The sequence below is a fragment of the Moschus berezovskii genome, chromosome 15 (assembly GCF_049115385.1).
Source record: "Moschus berezovskii isolate FMDL1 chromosome 15, NW_MosBer_1.0, whole genome shotgun sequence".
Lineage (NCBI taxonomy): Eukaryota > Metazoa > Chordata > Mammalia > Artiodactyla > Moschidae > Moschus > Moschus berezovskii.
Genome location: NC_142474.1, coordinates 38,791,855 through 38,809,592, shown reverse-complemented (window position 1 = coordinate 38,809,592; position 17,738 = coordinate 38,791,855). Strand labels below are relative to the sequence as shown.

At 39.8% G+C, this 17,738-nt stretch overlaps 1 long non-coding RNA gene across 2 annotated transcripts; it reads left to right on the top strand.

The window, feature by feature from the left end:
- Window positions 1-437: 437 nt before the first annotated feature.
- On the top strand, window positions 438-16,303 carry LOC148775419 (uncharacterized). Of its 2 annotated transcripts, XR_016039231.1 has the most exons (5): window positions 438-974; window positions 7,257-7,316; window positions 10,738-10,843; window positions 13,763-13,865; window positions 14,397-16,303. It is a non-coding gene; the product is annotated as an uncharacterized LOC148775419 (long non-coding RNA). The 2 variants fall into 2 exon arrangements; XR_016039232.1 differs by lacking the exon at window positions 10,738-10,843.
- Window positions 16,304-17,738: the final 1,435 nt, after the last annotated feature.

Below are 17,738 nucleotides of genomic sequence, written 5' to 3'. Positions count from 1 at the left end.
ATGTGCCAGCGAGTACCTGGAGTATGTCTGGTCTGAACTGAGACGTGCAAAGACACACCAGAGTTTAAAGACTTATAAAGAAAAATCTGTGCATAATATTTTATACATTGATTACATGTTGGAATGATAAAACTTTTGAAAGAGTGTGTTAAATAAAATACATTAGTAAAAATTCACCCGTTTCTGAGGTGGCTACTAGAAAATCTACTATAAACTCAGCTCACATAGTACTGTCAGGTGATGTTGCATCGGACAATAAGCTTCATGGGGGTGGAAACTGAGATGGCTCTTGAGATGGTTTATGTTACATCAGCTCTTCGAACAGGATGAATTTTCATCATCTCTGCTTCCTCACTTGCACTGACTCTGAACTTGCTGAAATCAGGCTTCTGCTTTTACCCTCAGTCAGGCATCTTCTCAAAAAATATTCATAATTATTATTCATGTTGGCTTTACAATATACAGCCCCCAGTCCTCAGTTAACAGACCTTTATACCTGACTGAGCATTGCTGTCAACACTCTTCGCAAAGCTCTATTTCTCCGGGTTCTGTGCCACCACTCAGCTGATTGTCTATTTATTTCTCTAATGTCCTTTACTCCGTCCTCACTGTGCATTTCATCATTATCCCTGCCCTGAGAGGGGTTGGTTGTTTTTTCTCTATATTCACTGTCTCCTGTTGTGATCCCATTCAATCTGCGAGTTTCAACTACCACCTATAGACTGATCTGTTTTTTATTTAATAGAAGAATGCTGAGAGTTAATTCACCCTGTGTGGACACAAAGGCCAGGTTCAGGACAGAGGAAGGCTCTCCAGTGACCAGTGCTGACTCCAGCTGTTGGGGTTCAACTAGAGTTTCATGAAGAGAGAAAGCCTGTGCTAGAGGGAACAACAGCCTCTGCAACACAGCTCACAACCACGAGAATCTAGTTTCTGTGACTGCAGCTCTGTGAAACAGCTGATGTTTGGCTGAGGTAGGTCGGGATCAGCTGGACGTTGTGGGCTGCTTGCCTGCTGGCCTTGGCTCCTGGTGTGGGGTTGATTCCAGTCTCCTGTTTTCCGGGGGGGTCCCAGGTGGGTGGGGTTGTGGCTCCAAGGGAGCACTCTTGTCAAGCAGGCCCCGGGGAGCACGCTTTCATCACACAAGCCACCGAAAGGGGCTTCTCTAGACCCACGGCCAGACTCAGCTTCTGTGAGGACTGGGGGGTGGACCCTGAGCCCACAGCGGGGATGGGCCCCAAGGACACCAGCACTGGAGGGCTTCAGGCCTGTTCTAGAGTGTTTGCTTTTTTTATAGTATGGCTGACATTAATGCATCACTTTAGGAGAGGCCACAGTGTAAAAAGTAACCTCGGCATCTCACTGGCTCACAAGACCTTGTGTTTATTTCTCACACTAATGTCCAAGGGACTTCACTGTAGCTCAGATGGTAAAGAATCTGCCTGCAATACAGAAGACCCAGGTTCAATCCCTGGGTTGGGAAGATCCTCTGGAGAAGGAAATGGCAACCACTCCAGTATTCTTGCCTGGAAATACCAGGGACAGAGGAGCCTGGTGGGCTACAGTTCATGGGGTCACAAAGAGTGGGACATGACTGAGTGACTAACACTACACTAATGTCCAACAGACACAGTTGTGAGTCTGTTTATAACAGCCTCACTGTGTGATGCTCTCTGAGGGGCAGTCCCCATCAGAAGCCCTGCCAGAATTATGGCAAAGAGAAAAGAGGGACATGGTCAGACCCAAACTGACCTGGAAAGCTTTTCTCCAAAGGACACATTTGATTTCTATCAATATTCCATCACTTAGAGCATGAGTCTGGCCATTGCTGAACTCAGACAGGCAGAGCTATATATTCCCATCCCACAAGAAAATAAATAATTGTGAACAATGCAATCTGCCACTAAATTCAGGCATGGATCATACTTGCAAATATTATCAGTCTTTGTGATTGTGACAACATTGGAATGCGTTGAACATTAACCCCGAATTTAAGAAGGTTAAAAAATATAAAATAATCTATTGGTCTGTGGAGTTGAATTTCCAGAAAACACAGACAACTTGGTTTGGACCAATCACCTACAAAGTATAGTTCTATAAAATTTTTGTTTTAATTGCACAATTTGTAAACAAATCCTGGTCACAAGAATTTGCAGAGGCAACAAGTCCAGGAGGTGAACTAACCACTTGGCATCTTTTCTCCCACTGAAAAAATGGCCAATTATAAATGTACATGCACACATGCAGACGCAGACACATGAACACACACATGCACACAGACGTATACACACAGGCATGCACATGCACACACATGCACAGAGATGTGTACACATACATACATGTACACATGCGCACATGCACACACAGACTCATGCACTCAGACACACACATGCATGCCCACACACACACAAAGAAGCCTTATTACTCACACAGTGAGGTTTTCTGGGAAGGTTTCCAAACAGTGTGAACAGGGCTTGTGGAGAGAAGGTTGGGGTAGGTAGGTCACATGGTAGTTTGGGGTCCAGGGGTGGGGCTGAGTCCTCTGTGATTTGAACTTCCTTCTGTTGCCAAAGGAGGGGCGGGGCTTGGGTATCAGGTTGCCTGGATGGAGAGGGGAGAGAAAGGGAAGAGACTTGAAGTCATCAACAGTCAAATGTCTAAAGTGAACTGAGACTCATTCATTTAGACAAGCACCACTTGCAGCCTGGAGATCAAATATTAGAGTTCAAATCTCCAAGATAAATATTCAAGGAATTGGGTTGAATTTCCAAAGTAGAGTAAAGCAGATGAGGTTAGTCCCACAGACACTGACCAATTACAATAGCAGACTACATCTTGAACTAAATGAAGGTTTAAAAAATACATATGAAATTGAAATAGCTAAAACTGAGCTTTAGGGAAAATTGAATTTTTAAATACATGTATTAGAAAAATATAATAGGTTATAAACAGGTATGTCATTGTCAGTATTGACCTCAGGAAGCTATAAAGAGTACAGCAAATTAAACCCAGTATAATTTATGAAAGACAGAAACTCATATTTTCATTCAAATAATGCAGAAAAGCATTTGAGAAAATGAAACACCAATTTGTGATAAAAATTTATTAGAAAATCAGGTAATGAAAGGCAAGTCTTTACTGTGATAGATTAGCCAAAAAAAATAGCAACTATAATAGTTAATGGTGAAAAGCTGAACAAGTTCCCTCTAAGATTAGAAACAAGACAAAATGGATTGAGCTGATTCACCAATTTGAGAAATCATTGGCTTAGAGGGCCTAGTCTGTGTAACAAGGCAAGCTGAAGATAGCAAACAAATATAGATTACAAAGGATAAAAAAAAAAACATTATTCATGGATGCCATGTTTGTTTCAGGGAAAAATCCAAATGTGTTTCAAGATAAGCAATTCTAATTAAGCACACTTGGCAATGACCCCGAATATAAGTTGAATACATGAAAAATGAATTTTATTCTAGAAGTCCCAGCATGAACTAAGTAAAAATCAATTTTTAGAAAATGAAACTTTCAAAACTACCATTTACAGTGACACCCAAAGCTCTGAGTCTTTCAGGGTTTAAATGCCCAGCTATTGTAGCAACAAGGCAGCATTTATGTGCTTTATCTTGAAACTGAGTTAAATCTCTAAGCCGGTATTCCTGGGTTCAAATCTTGGCTCTGCTTTGCACTAATCTTGTGACCCTGGGCAAGTTAATTAACATTTCTGTACTTCAGTTTCCTTGGTCGTTAAACTAAAAAAGTGTAGGTCACAGGTTCAGCTGAGAACTGCACATGACAATGTATGGACCTAGAGCAGGACACCTAGGGAGTGCTACATTTTGCTAAGTTTTTCTGCATTTCAATCTTAACATTTAATCAAATTATAATCCCAAACATACTTGTGTTGTCAATTCCCATGACCTTCTCATGATAGAAACTTTATCCAGTTAACATTATCAACATGTAGCTATTACTGAAACATTGATACTGAAAAACAGTGGATGCTAGCTTGCTGTTTCATAATTTGCAGTATTGTCAAAGTATATGTGCATTAAATACACACATTTTAATGTTCAATCTTGGGCCTATAAATCCCCAACTTAAGTGAGAGCCAACCCCACGCCCACCCCACCCCCAAGGCATGCCTGCCTCCACTCCAGTTCTGTGATTCAGCTCAGGAAGGGGTGGGAGGGCCTGGCCACCTGAAGCTTTCTTCCCTTAGGTCATCTGATCCTGTTCAAGGAATGTAGAAGAATATTCTCTCTTTCTTACTTGGATAGATTCGATTTTGTTTAACAGGAAAAAGGGTACTTCACTTTCTTTGTCACTGGTGAGAATACAATGAAGAGTCAATTGTGTGGAACTTCCCTGGTGGTCCAGGAGCTGAGATTCTGCGCTCCCAATTCAAGGGGCCAGGGTTCTATTTCTGGTCAGGGAACTAGATCCCACATGCTGCAGCTAAGACCTGGTACAGCCAAGTAAATGAAAAATGAACATTAAAATAAGAGTCAATTGTGTTAGTGCACAAGCTACATTAGTATTAACAGTAACATTAGAAGGATAACAGGCAGTTCACCCAGCAGTTTATCCCTGGGTTTACTGGAATTGGGCTTCTCTGGTGGCTCAGACAGGAAAGAATATGCCTACAATGCAGGACACTAGGATTTGACCCCTGGGTCAGGAAGATCTCTTGGAGAAGGGAATGGCAACCCACTCCAATATTCTTGCCTGGAGAATCCCATGGAAAGAGGAGCCTGGTGGGCTACAGTCCATGGGGTTGCAAAGACTCAGACACAACTGGGAGATTAACACACTTTTACTAGGATCTGCCAGCTGCCCAGCCCGCTGAGCTCTTGCTGAGTCAGCCCTGTGTTCTCTTAAGGGTGTTTGGTCAGTCTACAACAGAAGCAAGCAGAGCAAGCCACTCCTGAGCAATCAGTGAAAAGGAAACTTGAATATTCTGAGCACAGAGGAGGTAGCAAGGATGGTATGAAAACAGCTATCTCTGCAAGACTCTCCCCACTTAGGGTACCTCAGTCCAGGCTTGGGAAATCAGCAACAAGCAGAGATAGAAGAATAAAATGTAAGGAAAGCGAATCTAGATTTACGTCCCCATTTTACCTGGCATTAGCCCTAGCTTTGTGACTAAGGCTTCTGGAACGATCTGAAGCATTAAAATGACTAATTATAAGCACACGTTAAACCATTCCATAAGGCCTTTATGATCACACAAATGCAGACAAACTTCCTAATTGCTGTGATGGGATCCTGTAGTATCTAATATTGTATTAAACCACGGTACCAGCATTTTAGTTACTTATGCAAAAACCACATCTGCAATTGATAGAAATATTTATCAGTGTGTTCACTAAAATGAAAAAGCACTGAAGCAAGTAATAACATTTAAAACAAATAGGAAAGCCCAAATGAAAATGAAGCATTTGAATAATTACACAGTGTGTAGCCCAGAATAAATGATATAAAAATCCACTTGTGTTTCAAATCAATAACACTGAAATGTGACAGAACCTTGGTGATGCTGCATGACAAAAATTTAATCCATAAAAATATACTTGTATGACATTTCCAGACAATGGGATATTTGCAATTTTTCTTTAGTGTGAAACAATTGGCTCCTGAAAGTGATTTTTTCCCCTAGTTTATTATCGCATATAACTCATGCATTCATGATGAGAATCGTAGTGTTTCACATTTGTTTTTTAAAGACTGTAGAGGGTTGCTGCAAGTTTACATTGATTCTGGTGGATATTTTCAGAGAAGTGAAGTCAAGTGTTCTGTGATCCACTGTTTGGTTCCACGTTGAGGGTTTACAAGCACGTGTAGGTCCTATTCTGATACACTTCCCAAGGTGTTGTCAGCAGCTTCAGTTTATCCACTTCTGGGTCCTGACGTCCTCATGTGTTCATCCAGCCCTCACTGAACTCACCATCACGGGTCCACACAACTACAGACAGCTCCCTGCTTTTTTTCAGCCCCGTGTTGAGAGCCACAGGGAAGGGCTAGGAGGAGGCCAGGTCCTCCAGGGGCAAACAAACTTGCCAGTTGGTCTAAATATTCTCAGGCTGTACCCTCAAAAACAGCTCTCAGATTTCAGAGCTTCATGACAAATCCCCATTTTGCCTGGCAGGGATGACATTGAACATGGACTGAAGTGAGTGGAGGGCCCGCAGGACCAGGGTGGGTCAACTTGCAGGGCCTGGACCTGTGGGGGCACAACAGGCTGTACCCGAGCATCCTGTCCTGTAGGAGCAGAGAGAGCAGCCGAAGGACCAACAGTCTGGCAGCTGGGGATGTGCTTCAGCTGGGCCTTGTGTGATGCAGGCACCTGAAAGAGGGTGTCTTCAACTTCCCCGAGGTGTAACTGACAAGCAGACACTGTATTTATTTAGGATATAGGACATTATGAGTTTCAGCACATGAATGTTGGGAGGAGACAATAGGTCCATAGCATTACCTGTGAGAAGCTGCTTGTCACTCTAATTGTGAGTTATGTCAGGTATGCAGGGGATAAAGCTACACACCTTATAAGGTTATGATGAAATGGTAAGAATCAAATGACCTAGTGCTCTAGAATCGTCATGTCTCTACTTCCACTTTCTATACTTTTAAAAATCATCATGCTCTTGTTTTACACAAAATATAGTGAGACATCACACAAATTCATATGAGACATTGCACAAATTCATGTTATTTTTGTGAAAGAAGAGTCATGTGATTACAAGGGAGAAAGTGGCAGTTATTAGAAAAGAAATATAGTAACAAAAATTTTATGCCATTTAATATCAAAGATTGACATCAAAAAAGATGTCTCTTTAAAGAAAAGTAACAATTTTCCAAGAAAATATTATTTAATCTTAGTGTCTCTAATCAGATTATAGGGTACTGGCAAACTCCAAACTAATGCTAAGTAAAAGTTTTGAAGAATACCTTTATTTTAAAAATGAGCCATGAGATGTAATAACTATAGTGAAAGCTTCAGTTTTAAATAATATTTTAGAAATCTTGAAATACAGATTAGTAATATCAAATATGTACCAAATTCAAAAACTTTAAAATTTTTGTATATATTCAACAGTGATTTAAAGAGGGTGATTTATATTTATATGCCATATGTGTTAATTCTATTCTTAATCATTTAGGAGGAATGTTAGTATAATACTTTGCCTAAGACAATGGAAAGATTTAAATTTTAAAGCCAAGAGTTCCATTAATTGGTCTTATGTTCTTCATTTGGACAGAATAGAGTCTCAAGTGTCTGGAATGACCAGGCTGTGAGCAATCAGCAATGAATATCCAAGGTAAGTGCCAAGTATTTGCATATTTTAGTCATTGTAAAAAGGTTATATAATTTAACAAATGCCTTCTATGCAGAATACATAAAGACAAGCCAATGGAAAAAATGGATAATGACTTGAATATACAGTTCATAAAAAAGATATTAAAAAGGCCTATAAATATATGAAAAGGTGCTCAATTTCATCAGTCATCAGAGAAATGCAAATTGTAACCATGATAAGAAATCTCTGCATACCTACCAGAAAGACTGAAGGAATAAAACAAAGGATTAGTGAGCATCTGGAACAAACAGCTCTCCTACTCTGCTGAGGTCAGTAGAATTTTGACTAAGCAGTTTGGAAATCTGCTTGACAGTATGTAATAAAACTTAACTTATGTACCCAATATCCCAGCCAATCAAAGACAGATGTAAGAATGCTTGTGACATCACTGCATGACATAGCTCCAATCTGTAAAGCACCTAAATGCCCATCAATAGTAGAATGGATACATGAGTCATGGTAAAATCACACTATTGAATACTAGATAGTATTGAGAACGAAAAAAATTCCTTGATCACAAAATCTTCCATGAAACTAACAAGCAAAATTTTGGAAAAGTCAACTATTTTGAAAAAGGAATACTGTAGATTTCCATTTACAAAATGACTGAAGCATGTACTATGATTTATAAAGCTAGAAATTTGACTGATGATTCTTGGTGGAGTTGGGGTCTAGCTGGAAACACAAGGGTTTCTTCTAGAACAGTGGTCTGCTCCACACTCCATCTGGTTATGCTGGTGTGTTCATTTTGTAAATATTTATCACGCTGTCTACTTATGACATATACTGTTCTTCAAATGTATTTTATACTCAAGTAGAAAGAATTATTTAGAGAGATTATGTACCCTGAGAAATAAAGTAACTTCGAAGCAATGGAAACAGTTGAAACTCACTAAATGTCATTTTAAAGTCAAGGAATATTTTCCACTTAATAATAATATGGTCAAATGACTGTTTCCAACCTGATTTCTCGTGGAGAAGGGGCGTCTCTTCCTCCTATAAACAGAGATGAGTACTTTTTCCCATGCTATAACAATAATTTGGGTCCAGACAACTGGGCTTAAAATACAATGATTATTTTTATTGCCACATTTAAAACTTGGTTTCCAAAGATTCTGTCTCAAAAGTTAGTATGCAGATTGATGATGCTTATCACAACAAATTTAGGGCAAAATCACATGCCATGAGAAACTCATTTTGCAATTTGCATGCTCTTCAGAGGCAAGTGTTTTGAAGACACCAGGTCACTTCTCTCCTGTATTTTTGTGAACTGAATCTTAGTTCCTCACCTGCTATTTATGTTGATGATTTAAAAGAGAGAAGGGGGCTTATTAATCTTTTCAGTTTCACTCCAGTGCAGAACCCCGAGTTCTTTGTTCTTTCTCACTAGTCTTAAAATTCTACAAATATTTTGCCCAGTAAGTTTACAGCTTTGTTTGAGGGTTTACCTCTGTGGTCATGTTTTCTGGGTGCCTTTCAATGCTTTGATTAACTCAGTTTATGAAAACAGTACTTAAGTCATCATGGTCACCATCCTCCACTTTAGCATCCCTCCAAAACAAGAATGCCTCTCTCACTTTAGACACCTTCACACTTTCTTAATTTTCCTCGAAAGTCATGTATCCAAGGCCTAAAATGTAGAAACAGCACCACAGTATGGTGACTAATTACACACGTCCAGTTGGCAATAATGAGTTGTGAAGGGCATTTATTTAACACAACCCCTCTGAAGCTTTGCAACATGATGGCAAACGACATATCTGACGTCCGGCTGTGGGCTGCCTTTTTTTTTTTTCCAAAACGTTTGCAGATTCTACTAGAAGAGGGAACTTGGAGGCAAAGTGACAGCTCCCGTCACTTAATGAGACGTTTATTAAGAAACTAGGACTGATGATAAGCTTCAAATTAACCATAATATAAGTAATCAGCAGAGATGTCACATTGGTAGAGGAAAATGATAAACAGCCAAATGCTCTTTCCTGTGCTCATTAAAAGTACCTACAGTTCATTACAGACGCTAATTTGCTGGAATCCCGAGATATAAGGAGAGGAAGTTGGTGCTTCTTCCTAAGGTGCATTTATCAGTACTAGAGGTGTTGTTTCAACTCAGATTTCATAGATTCTTCTAATCACATCTTCAAAGTTTATAACTTTACCTAAGTATTATGGGTGTGAGCTGTAAAGTATCGGTAGATTTCCGATGCATCAGTGAAATTTAAGGAAGTAATATTCTTGCAAGAGAAATAAATATTTTCAAGTACTCCCATTGGGCACATAAACATATTGGTAAAGAAATTCCTAATTGCAATTATAAAGAGTTTCTAGATTATATATTAATATACATCCTATATAGAAGAAAGAGACATATAAAATGGGTGATTAAAATACATATTACTACAATGAATGTATCCTAGAATGATAAAATATGTCACAGGTGAGATTTCTTATTTTCACAGGAAGACTTTTTCAATTCCTTGGAAGCATGGATGTTTCCCATGCTGGGGCCATGAGAAACGATTAAGATTGTAATTTGTCTTCAAACAGCTGCCAATTGGAAAAATCATGTTATCCATACCCAAGCAGGTTTCCAATTTGTTTGGATGACCCGAGAGGAGTATTCAATCCTCTTCATCCCTCCAACCTACACATTTGGCACGGCATCAGAAACAAAGAAAAAAACAAATAAATCGATTGGTGGGTCCTATTTTGACATGCTATAGATATGGAGACTCGAGGGTGATTAGTGACCACTGCATCCACATGTTTATCAAATTAAATTTACATTTCTAGAAACTGCTCCAACACAGAGATACCATATAAAGATTAATTTACTAAAATATTAAACAAAGGAAGGTAGGAAAAAAGGGAGGAAGAAATATGCTAAGTTGCATATTCAGTCATGTCCGACTCTTTGCAACCCCATGGACTGTAGCCCACAAGCTCTTCTGTCCATGGAATTCTCCAGGCAAGAATACAGGATTGGGTTGCCATTTCCTTCATAAACATTAATTAGGTGAACCACAGAACTAGATTTTGTCTTATAAGAAACTTCCAGAATCAGGTGAGCATACCAATGCAAATATCTGAAACAAGTTTGATGTATTCAATTATTTTGCTTATAATTTATAAGCCTCTGTCTCTATTCATTATTGAATTATTGCAAACTATACAATCTCAAAAACAATTTTTTAAAATTCTGCTTAAATTTTGTGTGTTCGTGGCTCAGCATTTTCTTCTTAAATCCATTTGAGTAAAATATTCAAAAGGGTTCATGTTAAAATTGCATCTGTTCTTCCAGTGTTGATCACTACAAATGGGGAGAAGATTATATAATAAAACACAGATGAAAAATATTAATGTATTATATGTCAAACACATATAGCTCCATCATTCTGCATCCCATCTGCAATGAATGAGAGTTCCTTTTGCTCCACGTCCTCACCAGCATTTGATGACATTAGTCTCCTGGATTTTGGCCATTCTAATAGGTATGTCATGGAATTTCAATGTTGGTTTGATTTGCAGTTCCCTAATGTATAAATATTGAATGGTTTGCCTTGGAAATGAACAGAAATCATTCTGTCGTTTTTAAGATTGCATCCAAGTACTGCATTTTGGACTCTTTTGTTGACCATGATGGCTACTCCATTTCTTCTAAGGGATTCCTGCCCAAGTAGTAGATATAATGGTCATCTGAGTTAAATTCACCCATTCCAGTCCATTTTCGTTCACTGATTCCTAGAATGTCTACGTTCACTTTTGCCATCTCCTGTTTGACCACTTCCAATTTGCCTTGATTCATGGACCTAAAGCTAGAGAGTTCCAGAAAAACATCTATTTCTGCTTCATTGACTATGCCAAAGCCTTTGACTGTGTGGATCACAACAAACTCTGAAAAATTCTGAAAGTAATGGGAATACCAGACCACCTGACCTGCCTCTTGAGAAACCTGTATGCACGTCAGGAAGCAACAGTTAGAACTGGACATGGAACAACAGACTGGTTCCAAATAGGAAAAGGAGTACGTCAAGGTTGTATATTGTCACCCTGCTCATTTAACTTCTATGCAGAGTACATCATGAGGAACGCTGGGCTGGAAGAAGCTCAAGCTGGAATCAAGATTGCCGGGAGAAATATCAATAACCTCAGATATGCAGATGACACTACCATTATGGCAGAAAGTGAAGAGGAACTCAAGAGCCTCTTGATGAAAGTGAAAGAGGAGAGTGAAAAGGTTGGCTTGAAGCTCAACATTCAGAAAACAAAGATCATGGCATCTGGTCCCATCACTTCATGGGAAATAGATGGGGAAACAGTGGAAACAGTGTCAGACTTTATTTTTGGGGGCTCCAAAATCACTTTGGATGCTGATTGCAGCCATGAAATTAAAAGACGCTTGCTCCGTGGAAGGAAAGTTATGACCAACCTAGATAGTATATTAAAGAGCAGAGACTTTACTTTGGCAACAAAGGTCTGTCTAGTCAAGGCTATGGTTTTTCCCGTGGTTTGTATGGGTGTGAGAGTTGTACTGTGAAGAGGGCTGATCGCCGAAGAATTGATGCTTTTGAACTGTGATGCTGGAGAAGACTCTTGAGAGTCCCTTGGACTGCAAGGAGTCCATTCTAAAGTAAATCAATCCTGGGTGTTCATTGGAAGGACTGATGCTAAAGCTGAAACTCCAATACTTTGGCCACCTCATGAGAAGAGTTGACTCACTGGAAAAGACTCTGATGCTGGGAAGGATTGGGGGTGGGAGGAGAAGGGGATGACAGAGAATGAGATGGCTGGATGGCATCACCGACTCGATGGACATGAGTTTGAGTGAACTCTGGGAGTTGGTGATGGACAGGGAGGCCTGGCGTGCTGTGATTCATGGGGTCACAAAGAGTCGGTCACAACTGAGCGACTGAACTGAACTGAACTGAATGTATAAATATTTGTTGAGCAGTTGAAACAAATGTACCACACCATTGCAAGATGTTAATAATAGGGGACATTATGGGGAATGGTAATATGGGATTTGTCTGTATTTCTAATTTTCTATAAAACTGAAACTTCTATAAAAAATAAAAGTCTTAATTTTTAAAAATGCTGGCTGCAGTATTTTTATTTCCATCTTCTATAAAATCATTTAAAATATTGAAAGTAATAATTGACATGGCTTGAAAGATGGAATGGCGATAAGAAAGTAAAGTATAAACTTAAATCACATGACCAAATTTTTATCAGTGTTTCAGAGACTAAACAGTGCAGGAGCTTGTGAATCTTGGACTTTAACTATAAATGCTTTATATACAGAACATATGTCTTCCTGAGAAAATAATTAACAATATGAAAAATAATCAAAAGAGCATTTCAATAATTCTGTGGCTTGCAATGCGGTATGTTTGAATTTGCATGAGCCTGTGCTACATCACGGCAGAAAAACTTTATATAGCAGAGAAACACTGATCTTCTACAGTTGTAACCTACAAATATTCCTCACTGTCACTCACTCATTGCTATAATTCATGTAAAACACCAGCCTTCCACCACCGAAAATAAAATGGCACCAAATTCATAGACTTTGAGAGGTGCTAAGGAGTTAAAAGGCAAATTAATTTATCATCTTCAACCAGAGGAGTAATTAAACTCTAGAAGAAATCTGACTCATAATTGAATATGAGTAATGAGTAAGCAGGATGTGAAGAAAAATAAATTAAGAGGGAAAGTTAGTCTAACCAGGGGACAAGATGTCATGTGTTTGTTTCTTATGCATGGTGACATCTCAAGGCTGTGGGGTGGGAATGTGAAGATGAAGCGCACAGTACACGACATGGTTAGGGTTCCATCAGGTCCCAGGACTTCTCTGGTGGTCAGGTTGTTTGGACTTGGCACTCCCAGCAGAGGACCAGGGTTTGATCACTGATCTAAGATGCAAGATCCCACAGACGGCATAGCACAGCAAAAACACTTTTAAAAAATCCCTTCAAGTCACAGCAAGGCTGCTCCAGTGTCTGGGGACAAGTGTCCAGATATGATCACTCTTGGCCTTGAAAACAGTAGGGTTCCCTCCCTCACAGCAATGAAGCATTTTGGGTAAAACTAAGTAGTTGGTCCACCAGCAAGCTGATTATTACAGTTTCTGAACTTAATGATTTGAGACTATTGACTTGACTGTCAGAGGCTCCATCAAACTCATGGAGGGTGAGTTTATAAAAGGAATTACATAAATGTGAAGTCGAATCTGGAATTTCTGGATGTTAATCGATAGTTTCTGGGTGGAGACTTTAGGGTTTTCTATATGAAATATCTTGTCATCTGTAAATAATGACAGTTTTACTTCCCCCCTTCCAATTCTGACCAGATTTTTACATCTCAAGGCATGAAAATACGTAATCTGAAAATGTCTGTCTTTTCTTCATCAGTTCATGTTCATTTAGCAAGATGGATATGGGCTGTGTGCACGGCACTATACAAGAAGTTGCCATTGACTAAGGAGCTGCAATCAAAAAGGAAGGCATCACTGGGGTAAGTTAAACAACAAAATTGAATAAAGCACCAAAATAGTAAGTAGATAAATGCATCATTTGCCATGGTAGAGGGTAGCTTGGGTCAACAAGGATTCTTTGAGTAAGCTTCCTGAATAATCAGAGAATACAAGAGATGCTTGGAGGTGGATGGGGGTAAAGTTATAATATACAAAGCTGATTTAATGGGAGCAGTTGCACATAAATGCAATGAAGACCAGTAGTTCATGTGGGCAAGGATCGTATGCAGACTGTGCAATTTACAGGGTGGGGGGTAACAGTGATCAGAAAAAAGAGATGTGGAAACAGGGGTCATTGCTTGAAATGACAGAAAAGGCAACTTCACCTGAAATCTGTTGTTGCTTTTTTACGTTTTTTCCCAACACAGCAAGAACATAAGTGATCTCTCTTAATTATTTGATTTCTGATTGTACTATGACCAGTTACCAAGTTAGTTCAGAGACAAATAAATGTCTGATAAATTATCCCATTTACTCTGTTGATCTAAGATGATGTGACTTTTTTTTTCCAGGGTTTCTGTTTGTCTGGAACAAAATGCTGGCATCTGGGAGCCACTGCCTGGTATTTCTCCACCAATTATGCCTTTGAGACTCAGCAAGGGGACTAATCCTCTTTGTCACATGATAACTTTGACCTCCCATAACACAGACTCTCTTTCCTTACTCTTTTGTATTGAAACTTGACTGTGTTTCACAAAGCCATTCAATTATTCATTTTAAAACTTCTTTTATTCACCACCTACTCCCCTATGAGTTTTGAGATGTAGATTTTAAATATGCTTTCCTTTTAGAATTGTTTTAGATTTATAGACAATTCCAATGATAGTGCAGAATCACCCCATGACCCATATTCATTTTTCTCTGTGATTAGCATCTTACTTTAGAACAGTACACTTGTCACAATTAATGAAATAGCATTGGATAATATTATCAACTAAAGTCCATATTTTATTTGGATTCCCTTAATGTATACCTTGGGCTTCCCTGGTGGCTCAGACGGTAAAGAATCTGTCTGCAATGCAGGAGACCTGCATTAGATCCCTGGGATGGGAAGATCCCCTGGAGAAGGGCATGGGAGATCAAACCAGTCAATCCTAAAGGAAATCAACCCTGAATATTCGTTGGAAGGACTGATGCTGAAGCTCCAATACTTTGGCCACCTGATGTGAAGAACTGACTCATTGGAAAAGACCCTGATGCTAGGAAAGATTGAAGGGAGGAGAAGGGAACCACAGAGGATGAGATGGCTGGATGACATCACCAACTCAATGGACATGAGTTTGAGCAAGCTCTGGAAGATGGTGAAGGACAGGGAAGCCTGGCATGCTGCAGTGCAAGGGATCATAGAGAGTTGGACACGACTGAATGACTGAACAGCAAAGTCCTATTTCAATCCCAGAAACTCATCCATGATGTCACATTGCACTTATTTGGCAGCCCATTAGGCTCTTCTTGGCTTCGACCTTGAAAACGCTGAGGAATGCTGAGGTGCTTTGCAGAAGGTACCCTGTCGGGACTTGACTCATATTATCTAATGATTAGACTGGGGCTGTGGGATTTGAAGGGAAGATAAGAGAGGTGAACCGTTGTTTCCATCACATTGCATCAGAGTATATATGGTGCTCACAACCATTCCCATTGATGCTGACCTTGACCACATGGCTGGGGTCCTGCAGATCAGCTTCCTCTGTTGTGAAGTTGCTCCCCACCGACCATTCCATAGATCTAAGCAAGAAGGACACTGCCCACCCCAGGCTTGTCCAGTTGGGAGTTATTCTCCAAAATGGTTAAGTATTACCTCCCAGCAGTCACACCAGGAGAAGACAAGCTGTTCTGGGTCAAAGACAGTGGGCGAGCTGTGAACTCTGAGTGGGGCATGTGGTCTTGGACAGACTGCTGGAACTTTTTTTCCTATGAAGAAAACTACTGGGACAGTTGCCAAAATGTCGCTAAGGTCTGTAGATTAGATGATAGTGTTATGTTAACTTCCTGATTTAGTTTATTGTATCGATAAGCTTACTCCAAAAGTAAGGTACTGATGAATTTATTTGCAGGGCAGCAATGGAGAAACAGACGTATGGACACAGGGAGAGGGGAGGAGAGGATGAAATATATGGAGAGAGTAACATGTAGACTTACATTGAGTGAGTGAGTGAGTGAAGTCGCTCAGTCGTGTCCGACTCTGCGACCCCGTGGACTGTAGCCTACCAGGCTTCTCTGTCCATGGGATTCTCCAGGCAAGAATACTGGAGTGGGTTACATTCAGTTCAGTTCAGTTCAGTCGCTCAGTAGTGTCCGACTCTCCGCGACCCCATGAATCACAGCACACTAGGCCTCCCTGTCCATCACCAATGGGTTACATTACCATATGTAAAATAGATAGCCAACGGGAATTTGCTCTATCAATCAGGGAACTCAAACGGGGGCTCTGTGATAATCTAGAGGTGTGGGATGGGGAGGGAGATGGGAGGGAGGGGACATGGGTGTACTTATGGTTGATTCTTGTTTGACAGAAAACAACAAACTTCTGTAGAGCAATTATCCTTCAATTAAAAAAAATTTTTAAAGTAGCTTACTGTAAAAGTAAGTCTACGACCTTTTATGACTCACAGAAAACACTACACATCTGTAGGAAGAGAAATGAGAAAGCCAATGTGGTGGGTAAAAACGCTAACAGTTGTGGAATCTGGGTAAAGATTTCTCTGTGCCATTTTTTGAACTTTCTACAAATCTAAAGTGATTTGAGAGTAAATAATGATATAGAAATATGCCATAATGCTAATGTGTCTTTTTTTTAATAACAGCTTTATTGAGATATAGTTCACATACGCATAAAGTTCATGTTTTTTCAAGTGTACAAGTGTTTTTAGTACATGCACAGTGTTGTGCATCCATCACCATATCTTAGTTCTGCACATTTCATCATCCCGAAAAGAAAGCTCATACCCATTAACAGTCACTCTCCATTCCCTTCTGTTTTCTGTCTCTAAAGATTTGCCTATTCTGGACAATTCTTACACATGGAATCACACAATATGTGGTCCGTCACGTTTGGCTTCTTTCAGTTAACGTTTGCAGGGTTCATCCATGCTGTAGCATGTATCAGTAATTCATTTATTTTAGTGGCTGAATAATAATCCACATTTTTTGTTGTTGTTGTTTGTTTTGTTTTTTTATTTTTTTAATATAAATTTATTCATTTTAACTGGAGGCTAATTACTTTACAATATTGTAGTGGTTTTGCCATACATTGACATGAATCCGCCATGGGTATACATGTGTTCCCCATTCTAACCCCACCCCCACCTCCCTCCCCATCTCATCCCTCTGGATCATCCCAGTGCACCAGCCCCGAGCACCCTGTCCCATGCATCGAACCTGGATCTTCTGGGGCTTCACTGGTGGTCCAGTGGTCAAAAATCTACCTTCCAAGGCAGAGGACACAAGTTCAATCCCTGGCAGGGGACACAAGTTCAATCCCTGGCTGGAGAACTAAGGATCCCACATGCTTCAGGACAACCAAGTCTGGGCACCACAACTAGAGAAGTCCACGCACCTCTGTGAAGACCCAGTACAGCCAGAAAAAAGAAAAAAAAGAGGCCGTGCCTCATAAGCTCTAGTAAATAAACACATAAAATAAGTGATCTTCCATTAATTACACATGGCATGAAGCTTCCAGGCCATATAACTCTTCATTTGCCCTTTGATAAAAATACTGTTCTCCCCTGAGTTTCTGAACATTGCCCATGTGAAAAAGAAGGGCATTTTTGTGAAGCTTAATTTTTTTTATGATAAAAATGTTCTCAGAATTTTTTAGCGACTTTGTTGATAATTAGATCATGGTTCTTTACTTA